Here is an 18,271-nt window from a genome sequence, read left to right as displayed (position 1 = left end):
GACAAGGGTTCATCACATGGCTGAACTTGCTTCCAAGTAGTGAAAACCAGTGGACAATATTAGAGGGACAGAATGATGTAAAACCTCGAATGGAAGGGTTTTGGATCTGAAAAAAGAGCGTGAGTTGAGGATTGGCTCAGAATCATAGGGAAAGAGCCAAGCTCTGCTCTTGCTCTGACTTTTTTTCCTGTTGATTGTATCCACACTAAATATCAAGGCCTAATATTTACTCCTCAACCTCCTCCTGTGCTTGCATTAGAGATGTCCAGCTCCTATCTATTCGATAATTAGAGTTCTAGAATATGAACTTGTGGAATTGGGAAGTAGATGGGTGGGAACTTGGTCCACAGCAGACCCTCTTCAACCTTCTGGTTCATTCTAGAATCTATGCTTTTCAATCTGAGAACCTGAGAAAGTGGTGTGTGATTGACTTCTTTGCATAATTTGATAGAGTAATGAACCTTACTGGGTGTAAAGCATGCAGCAGACACATAACTACTTCAGTATATGCACTAATTAATGCATATGATATCTATAGTCTGTGGGAGTAGGTAGGCAGCTGAGCCAAGGGAGATTGTGAGGAGGCTGAACAGCATTAGCTCATTGGTAATTGATGTTAATAGCAACCAGTGACAATTTGTCTCTTTGTACTATGAAAAGTATATATGTCAGTTCTTCCATCCTCAGTCTTAGTGATGCCAGTTTACTCCTGCTATAAGTTCCAAGAGAATAACCAATATCACCCTATGAATGTAATTATTACCAAATCCTACTTATTACCAGAGAAAGTGATTCATTGGCATTATACCCCGTGTCTTTGCCAGGACCATGGCTGAAAGCAGACTGTAGTCTTATTATTAAGAGTTGGTCATATATAACTGTATTTGAAATTTTCAATTGTCCTCTGGCTCTTTTCTTCTTTGGCTAAAAGATCAGGTGTCAGCTAAGTGATCTATATTTGTAAACTCTCACCTGACTAGGTAAGAAATGATCTACTCGGTGTCTGCTTAATGGTTTAGTAGGAGGAGCAAAGGTCCAGGGGCAGAAAAACTTCATTTACACTCTGGCTTTGCGACTAACTAGTGGGTAATTTTAGTGGCTCAGACGGTAAAGAATCTGACTGCAATTTGGGAGACCTGGGTTCAGTCCCTGGGTTGGGAAGATCCCCTGGAGGAGGGCATGGCAACCTACTCCAATATTCTTGCCTGGAGAATCACCATGGACAGAGGACCCTGGTGGGCTACAGGCCATGGGGTTGCAAAGAGTCGGACATGACTGAGCGACTAAGCACGTTAAGTTTTCCCAAATCTGTTTCCTCATCTGGAAATGTGGTAAGATTAATGAGTAATAGTAAGAATTAAATTATTAAATTAGCAAAAATTCTCTAACATAGTACCTGAAACATAAAAGATGCTCAATAAACACCAGTTATTCCAGGGGATGTCAATAACTTGTCTTGACTTGTTGATTTTCATCTGTGTAGAGACCCCCAAAATCCAGCTATAAATTATACAGAAAAAAAATAATCCCCAAACATCAGAAAACCCTTCTATTCTAATGCCATTCCTCAATCCTGGGTATTTGGATGTCTATTTACATTTTAGGGTGAGATGTCTCTAAGGGCAAATGATGTACTTTTTAAAGAGAAATTAAGCTTTATTACTTTATTTTCTAGTGGCTGAAACTCTTGCCAGGCATTTTGCTATATTCTATCTTTTTTTATTATATTCTATCTTTATATGCGAAATGGATATTAGAGTAAAGGGATTGGGGGTGTAAAAATAAGAGAGAAGTCAGAAGGAGAAAAGTGAGAGCAACAAGAAATACCCTTTCTCTCTTAAGTTATATTTGTCCATTTGCATATGCAGGGTATCTAAGAGGGTGGTTGGTAACTGATTTCTTGGTATGCACAATTTGGTAGAGTTATGGAGTTTAATGAGTGTGAAGCAGCCAGCAAACACACCCAACTCCTTCAGCATATGCAGTAATTAGTATATATGAGAGAAGAGTGGATGAAGTGGGATAAGCTTGGTGTGGAAGATTGGCGGAAGACAAAGTGGCACTGTATTTTAAGAACTGATTTAAAAAAACACTGTGATAGTTTATCTCTTTGCAGTCAACAAACTCCTATTATAGGATGTTAATAGCCGTATTACTTTAGTTTATATGTCAGACCCCCTAGGTAGTTTGTAAACTCCTTGAAGGCAGGTACTACGTTTTATTTCTCTATACAGCCACCCCCTAGCATAGGTATTCCATAAATGCTTGATGGGTAAATGAATAAATAAATGAATGATCACAAAGTTAAATAGACTGAAGTTATTGAGGTGAATGTCCTAAGGAGGACACTGTCTTGCTGTCCCGAAAAGCTGAGACTGGAACTTCAGTGAATTATTTTAAGAGGCTAACTCTGTCCATTTACTTGTCTAGAGAAATACTGTCACTCACTATCACAAACTGGAGGCCCACAGACTTAATTTGATAAGTTATGCATGTATGCATATTTAAAATTGAAGTTTGTTAGCTATAGGTAGAAGTTGGGATATAACATAGCATAAAAATTTGGATTTGTGTGGTTTTCTTCATTGACTGTACAGAGTCCATCAAGACTTGTATATTGTCACCCTGCTTATTTAACTTATATGCAGAGTATACCATGAGAAATGCTGGGCTGGATGAAGCACTAGCTGGAATCAAGATTGCTGGGAGAATATCAATAATGTTAGATATGCAGATGACACCATCCTTATGGCAGAAAGTGAAGAGGAACTAAAGAACCTCTTAGAAATAAAGAAAGATAGCACTAAGTTGTATCTAACTCTTGTGATCCCATGAACCGTAGCCTGCCAGACTCCTCTGTCCATGGGATTCTCCAGGCAAGAATACTGGAGTGGGTAGCCATTCCTTCTCCAGGGTATCTTCCTAGCCTAGGATGTGAAACCAGGTCTCCTGCATTGCAGGCAGATTCTTTACCAATTGAGCCACAAGGGAAGCCCTTAATGGAAACAATGACAGACTTTATTTTCTTGGGCCCCCAAATCACTGCAAGTGGTGACTGCAACCACAAAATTAAATGATGGTTGCTCCTTGGAAGAAATGCTAAGACAAACCTAGACAGCATATTAAAAAGCAAAGACATTACTTCGCCCATGAAGGTCCTTACAGTCAAAGCTATGGTTTTTCCAGTAGTCATGTATGGATGTGAGAGTTGGACCATGAAGAAAGCTGAACACTGAAGAACTGATGCTTTTGAACTGTGGTGTTGGAAAAGACTCTTGAGAGTCCCTTGTGCTGAAAGGACTGGGACCTTGTCAATCCTAATTGGGAAATGAATCCTGAATATTCATTGGAAGAACTGATGCTGAAGCACCAATACTTTGTCCACCTGATTCGAAGAGCCAACTCATTAGAAAAGACCCTGATGCTGGGAAAGATTGAAGGCAGGAGGAGAAAGGGACAGCAGAAGATGAGATAGTTGGATGGCATCACCGACTCAACAGACATGAGTTTGAGCAAGCTCTGGGAGTTGATGAAGGACAGGGAAGCCTGGCGTGCTCTAGTCCATGGGGTCCCAAAGAGTTGGACATGACTGAGTGACTGAACAACAACAAAAAATTCGATTTGTGTGGTTTTCTTGATTGGCTGTAGACTGATAAACCATTTCCCTTGGAAAAAGGAAAGACTTGGCTTTGATAAGTCAAATGCTTATGTGAAAAAATTTGGCCAGAACTAAGTAGTGACTCTGGATAGGACATGGAACCTGTAATTCACCATAGTCCCTGTCCACTCACTTTATTCATTTATGTTACCTATTTGATCTAGAATAACTGCTTGAGTTTGTGATTTTGGCAACATGTGATTGCCTGGTTAAAAGGCAGGGGGCATCCAAGGAAGAAGGGGTTACCTCATTGTCTTCCAAAAATACCATGAGAAGTGTGATTGGACCTGATGAGGAGATGCCTGGTTAGGGTTGGAAGGAATGAACACCTGCAGAGCAGTTGCATGTGGGGGCAAAGCTGATACAGCTATTTGTACACTGAGAAATGGAGGGGAAAGAAAAGAAAGATTCCAAATTCCATTTCACTAGGCTGCATAAAGATCTTTCATGATCAACAAGACCAGCCTTTCAGCAGGCAGGGGATTGCAGTTAAAGAATTTGTTTCTGAAGGGGGAGGAGCAGAGGTGGGCTGAGATTGTGCTCAGTCTAAAGCACTACATACAACTCTCTGGTTCTTAGAAGTCAGCCAATTCAATTTACTTACATTTGGCTTCCCCTTTCAAAAACCCATACGTTGGATGACACAATCTGTTATATTAGATTTACTAATATTTTACAGTGATGCAGCAAAGAGCAGGCCAAGTCCCTTAAACACATGAGATTTATGGCCAGTGATTAATCTTGTAAAAATAATGAATTGCCACCAAAAAGGGGAAAAGAACAGATTCTTCCCCAAACAGGAAAGGAAATCTAACCCCTTTGTTTGATGGATGAGTATTTCTTAAAAAAAAAAAAAAAAAACTAACAAATAGGAAACGTTAGAATCTAAAAAATCTCTTTCTGAACACCCAACCATCAGCATCTTCCAAAACCGACTTGGTGTACAGTTGGCAGACTGAATTTGCCCTCTCACCTTAAGAATATTAGCAAATTGCAATGGGTCCCCTCCAGAAGAAATATAATATTCTCGTGCTAGGACTTTCCAGCAGGAATACAGCTTCTACAGTTGGCAGGCTCTAACTGACACTCACAAATAGGTCCAGTTTGAAAGATGAGGATTCAGATGCAGTGAACAGCATATTTTTCTTATTATTTTTTATGCATATCTAGCTTTTCAGAAAAAAAAAAAAATTAAAAAGTCCCTGAAACTGAAACTCAAAAGGCTTATAAAAGCCATTCCTTTAGTTTTTTTCCTCTAATTGTTATTTTCTTTTTTCCTGTGACTTGGAAAGAAACTGGGTGTGTGTGGGGGGATAAAATTTATTATGTTTTATATTTAAAGGAAAAGGAATTTTGATTTTTTTGAAGAGGAGGACTGTGTAAGCAGGTTGGCTAAATCTATACATACTCACATATATACTGTATTCCTGGTAGTACTCTTGCTCTTTATTATCACATTTTTAAATGAAAAGCTCACCTTTTCTGAAGTGGTATTACACAGTTCATTACCCTTTTTTTGAGCTTTATATAAAAATTCAGGGTAGTCTTGCTTCACTGGTTTTTCACGAAAGAAAACATTTCCTTTGCAGCTTGGAATTTTAAAATGCAACTATTGGAGTTGTTTTCCTTTTCCTTCCTCTAAAACCAAGAAACATATTTTTCTTTCTGCACTGAGACGATTACTGAACTATCAGATGACCAGTGGGTCCTGAAACCAAGATATTTATAGTCTGTAAATATTTTTATGGTGGTAGTGGTGAAGAAAGAGGTGGTCTTCTCTATACACACAGACTGCCTTATAATTTTTTTTCTAACATTTATAAGTAATCTATTTTTCCTGCAATGAGGAAAGAAACCTAGGAAAATATGTGATTATTCTTTTTATTCCATTCTCAGACATTGTAGATCTGTGAATTTTACAGATTATGGATTGATTTTTGTGGTTCTCTTTCATGTACAATATAGATATTGAGAAATAAAAAAGGTTTATAAACATATACACATTTATATTTCAAACATTGCCTTTTTTTTCTGAATCAGTTTTGTCTCAGAGCATATGTATCTCTGGAAACAAAATAACTCAGGCATTTGTTTTTTTAAAAAAAAAAAAAAAACTTTAGTTTGCACATCAAAGACAATGATGTATAAGTCAGCTCTGCTTTGGTAACAAACTGTCCCTCAATCCCAGTTAATTAGAACAACAGAGGTATCTGAAGATCAGCTATGGCTCTGCTGCCCCTATCCTCTTATTCTAGGATTCAGGATAAGGGAGCAGCTCTTATTTGAAACATAATTTTCTTTCTTTTCTTTTTAAACTTTTTGTTTTGGATTGTGGTATAGCCGATTAATGATATTGTGATAGTTTCAGGTGGACAGCAAAGGGACTCAGCCATACATTCATGTGTATTCATTCTCCCCCAGGAAATGTCTTCCAGGTGGCGCTAGTGGTTTCAGAACCTGCCTGCTAATTTGGGAGACAAAAGAGACACAGGTCCGTTCCCTGGGTCGGGAAGATCCCCTGGAGTGGGCATGACAACCCACTCCAGTATTCATCCCTGGAGAATTCCATGGACAGGGGAGCCTGGCAGGCTATAGTCCATGGCTGAAGAGTCAGACACGACTGAAGCAACTCAGCATGCATGAAATGTCATTTTCACATCTAAAGAAAAAGAACAAGACAAACCATGGTTCTTAAAGCTTCTGCTTGGATGTGGCATGGGTCATACATCATGTTGACAAAATCAAATTCTATGGCCAAGAGGAGTATCAGTGGGCCAGGGAGGAGTGTTTCTCCCACGAGAAGTCACTGCAGACTCCATGGCAATGGGTGAGATAATTATCCTAAAGGAAAGGGAAAGCAAATCATTGAAAACCACAGTCTCATCTAACAGGATAATCCAGAGGAACTTACATATACTCATCATCAGTCAGGCCAGGGTGCTTCTACTTTCCATGCTACTTCCACGATTTAAATGAGGGCTCCCCCTGCCATGAAGAATGCATCCACAGTTCCTTCCTTTTGTCATTTAATGTGCACTCGGGATATTAAGAAATAAATTTTATTATTTGTGAAAGCAGAGGAAACTCAGAAGGGTCAAGATTCTAAAAGAAGGCACAATAATGTAGCTCACAACTGGAGATGCCCATAAGTATTGCTTAATGATTCTAATTTCTTGTGTCTTCTCTTATTCTTTTTCTCTTTATTCTGTGTCTTCCAACCTCTCTTCTCCTTTTTCCAAAGTACAGAGGTAGGTTTAGTTGCTAAGTCGTGTCTGACTCTTGTGACCCCATGGACTGTGTAGCCCGCCAGGCTCCTCTGTCTGTGGAATCATTCTCCAGGGGATCTTCCTGATCCAGGGATTGAACGTGGATCTTCTTCACTGCAGGCAAACTCTTTACCAACTGAGCCACCAAGGAAGACCTCCAAAGTACATACATTTCATTCAGTATGTCTCTTTTTTTCCCCTTAATTTCTCTTCTATATTATTGCCTTCCCTTTTTTCATTTCAACTCATTCTTTCAATTATTATTACTTCCTAAATCTATCTAAGATACCGAGATAAAATATAGTTCCTACCTCAAGTTTTATTTATTTTTGGCTGCATGTTACTGCCCACCAGCTTTCTCTAGTTATGGCAGCTGGGGGCTACTCTTTATTACTGTGTGTGAGCTTCTTATTGCAGTGGCTTTGCTTGTTGCTGAACACAAGCTCTAGGTGTGCAGGCTTCAGGATTTATAGCACTGGGGCTCAGTAATTGCAGCTCACAGGCTCTAGAGCAGCTGGCTAAGAAGTCATGGCTCATGGACTTAGATGTTCTGTGGCATGTTGAATCTTCCTGGACCAGGGAGGGAACTTGTGTCCCCTGCACTGGCAGGAGGATTCTTATCCACTGCACCACCTGGGAAGTCCTCCCTACTTCAATTTATGAAACGAGAAGGTTCTTCTAAGGCTGTCCAAGGCACTTTCTTTCTCTGAAATTCTATGTGATTGTTTCCTCCACAGGTATGCAGATTTATAGAAGAGATCAGAACAGTCACTCAGTCGTGTCTGACTCTTTGCGACCCCATGAATCGCAGCATGCCAGGCCTCCCTGTCCATCACCAACTCCTGGAGTTCACTCAGACTCACGTCCAACGAGTTGGTGATGCCATCCAGCCATCTCATCCTCTGTCGTCCCCTTCTCCTCTTGGCCCCAATCCCTCCCAGCATCAGAGTCTTTTCCAATGAGTCAACTCTTCGCATGAGGTGGCCAAAGTACTGGAGTTTCAGCTTTAGCATCATTCCTTCCAAAGAAATCCCAGGGCTGATCTCCTTCAGAATGGTTGAATCTCCTTGCAGTCCAAGGGACTCTCAAGAGTCTTCTCCAACACCACAGTTCAAAAGCATCAATTCTTTGGCACTCAGCCTTCTTCACAGTCCAACTCTCACATCCATACATGACCACAGGAAAAACCATAGCCTTGACTAGACGGACCTTTGTTGGCAAAGTAATGTCTCTGCTTTTGAATATGCTGTCTAGGTTGGTCATAACTTTCCTTCCAAGGAGTAAGCATCTTTTAATTTCATGGCTGCAGTCACCATCTGCAGTGATTTTGGAGCCCAGAAAAATAAAGTCTGAACTTTATTTTTAAATTTAAACTCTCATATAGAAGAGATAAAGATATACAAAGTTTGCTACAATACCAAGTAAAATGTTTTGAGTGCTGGGATCGGGTAATTGATAAAATGCTATGAAAATCAGTAGGAAGAGATTATTTTTAGGATGCATTGGCAATAGATAAGTCTCATTACCTGAATTTTTAAACCATATTCTCTTTTAAAAATTTCCATTCCAAGACCAACTCTCCCTCTTTCAGATATTTCATCCTTGGTGACCAGTCCAGGGCTCTGAATACTGTTCTTATATACCAGGACTCTAATTTGCAAGTTATAGAAGCACAACTCTAACTGACTTAAGCATAAAAAGGGAATGTACTACATGGTATAAGAAATGGAGATGTTTCTGGCCTATAGGCATAGAATCCATATATTTAAAGGCTATCATCAGGAATCTATTTCTCTTTCTTCACTTCTCTTTTCTTGGTGTTGGCTCTGCTACAGGCACACTGTCTCCTCAAGGTCCTAAGACAGCCCTCAGACTTCCAGACTACCAGGTTAGCAACCTCAGCAGTTCCAGCTAACCCAGGAGTTCCAGCAAAAGTCCTATGTTCATTGGTCTTTCTTGGAAAACAGTCCCACTCCTGAATCAGTTACAGTCACCAGGTGAAGGGAGTGGTTCAGTTGGTCAGTCTGCGGTCTCACTGCCACTCTTGGAGCCTGAAAGAAGGCGAGTCTTTCTTGTGGTATGTGTGTTTCCTTATTAAGGAAAATAAGATTGCTACTTGAGAGGAAGGGAGTGGAAAAGACAAGCAAAAACCACAGAGATCGGCTACATCAGTTCAGTTCAGTCCCTCAGTCGTGTCCGACTCTTTCCAGCCCCATGAATCACAGCACACCAGGCCTCCCTGTCCATCACCAACTCCCGGAGTTCACTCAGACTCACGTCCATCAAGTCGGTGATGCCATCCAGCCATCTCATCCACTGTCGTCCCCTTCTCCTCCTGCCCCCAATCCCTCCCAGCATCAGACTCTTTTCCAATGAGTCAACTCTTCACATGAGGTGGCCAAAGTACTGGAGTTTCAGCTTCAGCATCATTCCTTCCAAAGAAATCCCAGGGCTGATCTCCCTCAGAATGGACTGGTTGGATCTCCTTGCAGTCCAAGGGACTCTAAAGAGTCTTCTCCAACAGCACAGTTCAAAAGCATCAATTCTTCAGTGCTCAGCTTTCTTCACAGTCCAATTCTCACATCCATACATGACTACTGGAAAAACCATAGCCTTGACTAGACAGACCTTTGTTGGCAAAGTAATGTCTCTGCTTTTGAATATGCTATCTAGGTTGGTCATAACTTTTATTCCAAGGAGTAAGCGTCTTTTAATATCATGGATGCAGTCACCATCTGCAGTGATTTTAGAGCCCAGAAAAATAAAGTCTGCCACTGTTTCCACTGTTCCTCCATCTATTTCCCATGAAGTGATGGGACCAGATGCCTTGATCTTCGTTTTCTGAATGTTGAGCTTTAAGCCAACTTTTTCACTCTCCTCTTTCACTTTCATCAAGAGGCTTTTGAGTTCCTCTTCACGTTCTGCCATTAGGGTGGTTCATCTGCATATCTGAGGTTATTGATATTTTTTCCAATCTTGATTCCAGCTTGTGCTTTTTCCAGCCCAGCATTTCTCATGATGTACTTTGCATAGAAGTTAAATAAGCAGGGTGACAATATACAGCCCTGACGTACTCCTTTTCCTATTTGGAACCAGTCTGTTGTTCCATGTCCAGTTCTAACTGTTGCTTCCTGACCTGCATATAGGTTTCTCAAGAGGCAGGTCAGGTGGTCTGGTATTCCCATCTCTTTCAGAATTTTCCACAGTTTATTGTGATCCACACAGTCAAAGGCTTTGGCATAGTCAATAAAGCAGAAATAGATGTTTTTCTAGAACTCTATCTGCTACATAGTGGGGGCTTAATAGCACTTTGATGAAAGTGATGGTATTGTTATTGATTTTCTTCATTAGATTAGTATGTATGCAAACATAATCTTCCAAGTTTTCTCCCCAAAACTTTGTTGTCCTTAGCCTTGTCTCCCTACCTCATTCACAGTCGGTTCTATTCCCTGCAGATATTATCAAGCTTGTTTTTAGTATTTCTTTAAATACACTAAAGCATAATTGCTTTATAGTTTGCTTGATTGATTGTACCAATATTTATAATCTTTGTTGCTCTGTTGTCCATTGTTTCTTGTCCATAGTGACTTTTTTGTGTGTATACACTTGGTTCTCTTGTATTTTGTTTTTCTATTCGAAAAATTATTCATAGAAATAATGTGAATTCAGGATGAATGTATTTTGTTTTATTCCCTGGGCAGGTTATTTACTTATTTATGTAGTTTTTCGGTTGTGCTGGGTCTTCACTGTTGTGTGCGAACTTTCTCTAGTTGCGGCAAGCAGAAGCTACTCTTTGTAGAGGATAGGTGTCTCGTTGCAGTGGCTTCTGATGTTGCAGAGCACAGGCTCTTGGTGCACAAGCTTCAGCAGTTGCAGCACGTGGGCTCAGTAGCTGTGGCTCGTAGGGCTTAGTTGCTCCGTGGCATGTGGGGTCATCCTGGACCAGGGATTGAACTCATGTTCCCTGCATGGCCAGGCAGATTCCTATCCACTACCACCAGGGAGGTCCCCTGGGTAGGTTTAGAATTTGTTTCTGCCAGCAGCCACAGACACTCTCAGTCCAGGGTCATCTTAATGCAAATTAAATTCTGAGGGTCTGTAGACTGCTCAGGTAATGTAAATCTGAGATGCAAGAAGTGGTGGGGGCTGGTTTGCTACTGAGTCACCCTGACTCCAAGGGTGTAGCTAGAGTACCAACTTATTGAGAGGAGGGTCTCCTATTTAATTTCTCAACTAATATGTACCTTGCTTTGAATTTTCTATTTCCCTTCCTACAAGACACACTCTCCATCCTGAGAAAACGAAAACTCACATTTTCATGTTGGGCAAATGTTTTCAGGTTGAAAGTAGCTTTTGTGTTCGCTTACCATCCTGGGTTCTTGTTTGGCTTGTTATTTCTTAATATCTTCTTAGTTCTTTGTACCTATTAGAAACATGTTTATTATACCTGGCATTTTTAGTTGGTTTCAGCAGGAGAGTTGTTCAAATAACCCAGCCTGCCATTCCCAGGAAATGGAAGTCTTCTCTCTGAAAACTCTGGTTAATGCTTCAATATTCCTGGTTTTTTCTTTCTGAAGTCTGCTCTCCTGGTTTTTCTGCTCCTGTTCTTTCCTTATAGATAAGCCTTACTGCAATGGGATAGAAAAACCTGTTTCTTGACATGACATCATGGATCAGCTTTTCATTATTTTTGGTTCATATACTTTCTCTGTCGTGACATTGATGGTACAAGTTGTTTCCAATTTTTCCAAAAAACTATCATCTTGGTCCATTTGGACTCTGGTGTATTTGTGGGATATCTACCTTTCTCCAATCTTATATCATTTCTAACATCTGAAAACATGATAAAAATTAGAGTGTGACACAGGCAAGGGGCACCAAATATACAAAGAATGTTGCATATTTAGAATTGTATAACATACATGTTTAGACATGTATTTCCTTTACTTCCTGTTCTGCTTGGGGATCATTTACTAGCCTTTTTAGTTGTTTTTGTTCTTTTAATCCCCTTGGTTTAGTTGCTAAGTCGTGTCTGACTTGTGCGACCCCATGGACTGTAGCCTGCCAGGTTCCTCTGTCCATGGGATTCTCCAGGCAAGAATACTGGAATGGGTTGCTATTTCCTTCTCCAGGGGATTTTCCTGACCCAGGAATCGAACCCAGGTCTCCTGCATTGCAGGCAGATTCTTTACCAACTGAGTTACAAGGAAAACTCATGTAATCCCCTTAGATTTGAGTTTTTCCCCCACAGTCTTCTTGGCTCTTTCATTGGTTCTCTTCCTCTAGACACCTTAATTTTTTAGTACATTTTTCAAGGTTCTATCATGGATTTTTTTGCTTCTTACCTAAGTAATCTCTTGTAGTCCTAACACTTCAATTGTATTCTATGTGTAACCAATAATCAAATTTTATGTCTAGCTATGGCCTCTGTTTGGTGCTTCAGTTCCGTATCATCACAATTACTATCTATCTCTGCCAGGATGTTATCCTTGTTCTAAAATTCTATATTTCCAAAATTTTATTATCTTTCTCCTCCAGTCTCTTTTTCAGGATTATATTTTTTGGTAATAGCATTAATATTTACCCAGTCTTTCAAAATAGAAACTTCAGCATCATCTTTGCCTTCTCTCTCTCCCCATACCCACATTTAGTTGATCAAATCCTTCATTTTTGTCTCCACTAACATTGCACTGGTTTACTTTTATACATATGCAGGTATGTTGGAGAAGACTCTTGAGAGTCCCTTGGACTGCAAGGAGATCCAACCAGTGCATTCTAAAGGAGATCAGCCCTGGGTGTTCTTGAAAGGACTGATGCTAAAGCTGAAACTCCAGTACTCTGGCCACCTGATGTGAAGAGTTGACTCATTGGAAAAGACTCTGATGCTGGGAGGGATTGGAGGCAGGAGGAGAAGGGGATGTCAGAGGATGAGATGGCTGGAAAGCAACACCAATTCGATGGACGTGAGTTTGAGTGAACCCCAGGAGTTGGTGATGCACAGGGAGGCCTGGCATGCTGCGATTCATGGGGTTGCAAAGAGTCGGACACGACTGAGTGACTGAACTGAACTGAACTAAGGTATGTAGTCGATACTCATTATCCACAGATTCTGCTTTTGCAAATTTGCCTATTCATTAAAATTTATTTGTAGCCTCAAAATCAATATTCCTGGTGCTTTCATGGTCACTCATGGACATGTACAGAGTGGCAAAAATTTGAGTCACATGACATTTATATTCCCAGCTGAGGTTGAATGAGGTGGCATTCGCCTTCTTTCAGATCTCATATTGTAAACAAATATCATTTTTGTGATCTATTTAGGGCCAGATTTTTCACATTTTGGATTGTTGTTGGTAATTTCAGTTATAAAGGTCCCCAAGTGTAGTGCTGAAATGTTGTCTAGTGTCCCCCAGCTGTGATGTGACTTTCAGGAAAAAATATGTTAAATCAACTGCATTCAGATGTGAATTTATAGTGCTGTTGCTGTGATTAGGATGTTAGTGAATTAATAATATATATTAAGTAAGGTGTCTTTAAACAGAAACATATATAAAACAAGGTTATGTATTGATGGGTTGATGGAAAGAGACCAGAGGCTTACAGGAATCTTACCCTGTATTTCTCTAAGGAGCAATGGGTCAGTATTTGCTAATTCATTGTTGACTTTGTAGAATACAACTACCATGGAAATGAGAATCAACTGTATGCATGTGTATGTGTGTATATATATATAATTATATATATCATATATAATATATAATATAGTCATAGTAATTAACCTCTGAACTGGTTTCCCTTCAATGCATTTTCAGTGCTACCAAAGTAATTATCTTCCTAAGGTAGAACTGCGTGGCTTAGTGGTAAAGAATCTGCCTGCCAATGCAGGAGACACGACAGACATGGGTTCAATTTTTTGGAGTGCAGAACCCAACTTAATATTCTCCACAGGCCAAATCTGAGAAAACTGAGATGGAAAATAAGTGTAATAACACAGTATAACACATTGAGCAAAATAAGAATCTATGGGTCCGTATGCTTTCCATCTACTGATCAGGGAAAAGAGAAAACTTTTCCCTACAGTTTTCCCTACAAAATAACAACTAATAAATGTGGAAGAAATAATGTAGTTAGAAAAATCACCATTTCACAACCATCAGAGTTAATTATCTGATAGTTAACTATATCAGAGTTATAATTAATTATCAGTTAATAAACCATTAATATATGACAAAATTAGGGTGAAAGTTTGATGAGAAAGAGGGTATTTTCATAATCTCAAAGTGTTTCCTATAAGTTCAGTTCACTTTAGTGGCTCAGTTGTGTCCGACTCTTTGCAACCCCATGGACCGCAGCATGCCAGGCCTCCCTGTCCATCACCAACTCCTGGAGTTTACCCAAATTCATGTCCATTGAGTTGGTGATACCATCCAACCATCTCAGCCTCTGTCGTCCCCTTCTCCCATCTTCAATCTTTCTGAGCATCAGGGTCTTTTCAAATGAGTCAGTTCTTCACATCAGGTGGCCAAAGTATTGGAGTTCAGCTTCAGCATCAGTCCTTTCAATGAATATTCAGGACTGATCTCCTTTAGGATGGACTGGTTGGATCTCTTTGCAGTCCAAGGGACTCTCAAGAGTCTTCTCAACACCACAGTTCAAAAGCATCAATTCTTTGGCGCTCAGCTTCCTCTATAGTCCAACTCTCACATCCATACATGACTACTGGAAAAACTATAGCCTTGACTAGACGGACCTTTGTTGGCAAAGTAATGTCTCTGCTTTTCAATATGCTATCTAGGTTGGTCATAACTTTTCTTCCAAGGAGTAAGCGTCTTTTAATTTCATGGCTGCAGTCACCATCTGTAGTGATTATGGAGCCCAAAAGTCTCTCACCATTTCCATTGTTTCCCTATTTTCTATGAAGTGATGGGACCAGATGCCATGACCTCAGTTTTCTGAATGTTGAGCTTCAAGCCAATTTTTTAATTCTCCTCTTTCACCTTCATCAAGAGGCTCTTTATTTCCTTTTCACTTTCTGCCATAAGGGTGATGTCATCTGCTATTGATAGTTCTCCCAGCAATCTTGATTCCAGTTTGTGCTTCATCCAGCCTGGCATTTCGCATGATGTATTCTGCATATAAGTTAAATAAACAGGGTAACAATATACAGCCTTGACATACTCCTTTCCCGATTTGGAACCAGTATGTTGTTCCATGTCCAGTTCTAACTGTTGCTTCTTAACCTGCAAACAGATTTCTTAGGAGGCAAAATAGAATGTGTTCTTCAAAAATATCAAGGCCATCATTGAGAAAGAAAAACTGAGAAAGAGTTCCAGGCTAAAGGGGACAATGACACATGACAGGTAAATGTAATGTGTGATCCTGGATTCAAGCCCATGCTGGGGAATCAGCAGCTATAAAGGGCACATTGGATAACTGAGAAAATCTGAATACTGAGTATGAATTAAGTAACAATATATTATCAATGTTAAACTTCTTAATTTTGATAATGTTGAGGTTACATAAGTGGATGCTCTTGTTCTCAGGGAGTATACATTGAGGTATTTAGGACTAACAGACCATGTTTAAAACTTACACATCAGTGGTTCAGAAAAATATACATAGCTGTAGAGGTAAAGTGAAAAGTGAATGATAAAGTCAATGAAACAAAATTTAAATTATTAGTTGTGTTTGGGAAAGGCTATGTGTAAGGTTTTTGAATTTGCATCAAGATAAATGTACAAAAATAAACACTTTTTATTTATTAAGACAATCCCCATGTATTTAGTTTTTATCATTTAACTCTCTTCCCACTTAAGATATAGTCTCTATAAGGATCTCATCTTTCTTTCTCATGGCTGTATTCTCAGCATCCATAACTGTGTCAATACACAGGACTTCAATTATTATTTGTTGAGTGAATAAAGGAAAAACATACAAAGGCAAGTAATAATAGAATGGATTTCCATGCCTTTCATTTTTCTCTCTTCTGAAGTCTTATGAAATCTTAAGTAAAATAACTTTTTCATAAGGGGAGAAAATCACAGAGAAAGGAAGAATTAAAGACAAGACAACAACTGCCTCCCCTCAACCTTCCATCTTTGCAGAATATTGGAAAACTTTTCTCTGAGAAATCTGACCAACCCTAGTGAAAATATTTAAATAAATTGTATTTTGATTCCTTCCAATAAATTCCTCGTTCAGGTTACTTATGTTCTGTTTTTACCACACAGGAAAGTTCAAGTTGGCAAGCATCACCAAAGTGGTAAGAATTTTTTTTAAAAAAGAGTGGCTTGTTAATCTCTCACTTTTAAATATAAACAAATAGCCAAGAATTATAAAATATCAAGAAAAGTCTCTAAGATGAAAGATAAAGACCAAAACAAACCACAACTTGAAAATAATAAGACTATGCACAGTAAAGACAACCTTAAAATGAAAGAGAGCTCCTGAAATTAAAAAAAAAAAATAATAAAGTGAGAAGAGCAATGAAACCTAACCAGAAGACAAGAAGGATGAAGTTGAGGGAATATTCCAGAAGGTAGAGAAAAAATGCAAAGACATGAAAAGTAGGAGAGAAAATATGGAACAATTAGAGGGCCACTCTAGGATTCTCAAAAAAAAAAAAAAGGAGGAAAGAAAAATGTGTGTATGGGCTTGAGAGGAATCATATACCAAGTAATTAAAGAACAGTTATAGAACTAAAAAACATACATTTTCAGGGTTAAAAGGGCCATCAAACTTCTAACAAAATCAATAAAAAAATATCCATGACAAAGTAGTATCAGTGGAATTTCAGCCCTTCAGTCTTCTGGGAGTGGGCTACAGAGAGGAACATGAGAAAGAATCAGTGATTAGAAAGGTTTGACCTTCTCAAAGCATTACGGCAAAGTAAAAAGCAATGGAGTCCTGTTTTCAAACTACTAAAGAAAAATGATTTCAACACGAAATTTTATACCTTATCCAAATAGTTGTGAGAGTAAAATGAGGACACTCTGGACATAGAAAAGTCTCGAAAAATGTTTACCCTTATACAAAAATTTTCAGGAAACTCCTGGAGCATATCCTCCACCACAGTGAAAATTAACTTGGAAAAAGGAAGACATGGGTCATAGGAAACAAAAAACCCACTAGAGGTGAGAGAAAAGAATTCCCAGGCACTTAGTGAAGGGACATAATGGCAATCGTGTATCAGGCACAAAGGGGAACCAGTTGAGCAAAAGTGCTCCAGAGCCTTCAGGAGAAACTTGAAGAAGATGAAGCTGATGGTCTACGTGGGATGAAGGAACATATTAAGAGGTGATTAAGATAAATGTTTGGGTTCAGTTTCTGGTAAGCTACAGAAAACTCTGCAGAGGAGACAAGGTAATGACAGTTTTAGAGAAAACAGAGTTGCCCAGGAAAGCAACAGTAGTCCAGTTTACACATGACTGAGCTCTGGAAAACATAGTCAGACACAGCGACATAGCCATGCGATATTGATCTGGCCGTACTTGAAGGACGAGGCTGAGGCAGGCAGAGGATGGTGTTTAGGGGAGAAGCAGGAAGAAAAGGGAATAAGTTCTCATATTTAACAGTGGAAAAATCAACAGATAATACTTACGTCAGCCATGGTTCAGGCAGGAGAGTAAAGTCACTTGGTGTTACAGATGGAACTATTAGAAGAATCAGACTTTATGTCACTGGGAGAGGACCTGAAGAAGGGAAGTTCTGGAAGGGGGATTGGAGGGTTGGAGGGGCAGAGGAGTCACTAATATGTTTGGGAAGCCAAGTGTACCCCACCACCAGAGTGTGATGGCAAAGGGGGAATTTGTGGGTGGCTTCTGGAAATACACTGCCTCTGCAGCTGGTCATCTAGTAGTAGGACTAGGGGTTCTGGGTAAGCAGGGTCAGAATTCAGAAGAAAAGCAGGACGTAGAGTAGAGTGAGTTTCAAGCTCGTACCCACTGCATACCTTCTGTCCATCACTGGATCTTGCTGATAAAAGACCTCTGGGAAGTCGTGACCACTGTTTAATTTCTGTCCCCCAAATCCCATGTAAATTCCTCTTTTGTTGTTGAATCACGAAATCAATTTTTGTGACCCCATGGACTGCAGCCTGCCAGGCTCCTCTGTCCATGGGATTTCACAGGCAAGAACACTGGAACTGGTTGTCATTTCCTTCTCCAGGGGATCTTCCTGACCCAGGAATTGAACTAGAGTCTCCTGCATTGACTGGCATATTCTTTATGACTGAGTTACCCTAGAAGCTCAAATTCCTATTTAAGCCAGCTGCAATTCAGTATCCTTGCATAGCAGAGGATTTGAGAAATACAGTTCCCAACTTAACGCAAGTGATAGCATAAACTAC

Source organism: Bos mutus, chromosome 14, assembly GCF_027580195.1.
Source record: "Bos mutus isolate GX-2022 chromosome 14, NWIPB_WYAK_1.1, whole genome shotgun sequence".
NCBI classification, from domain to species: Eukaryota; Metazoa; Chordata; class Mammalia; order Artiodactyla; family Bovidae; genus Bos; species Bos mutus.
The sequence above is the reverse complement of the archived record's forward strand: the minus strand, read 5'-3'. Positions refer to the sequence as shown.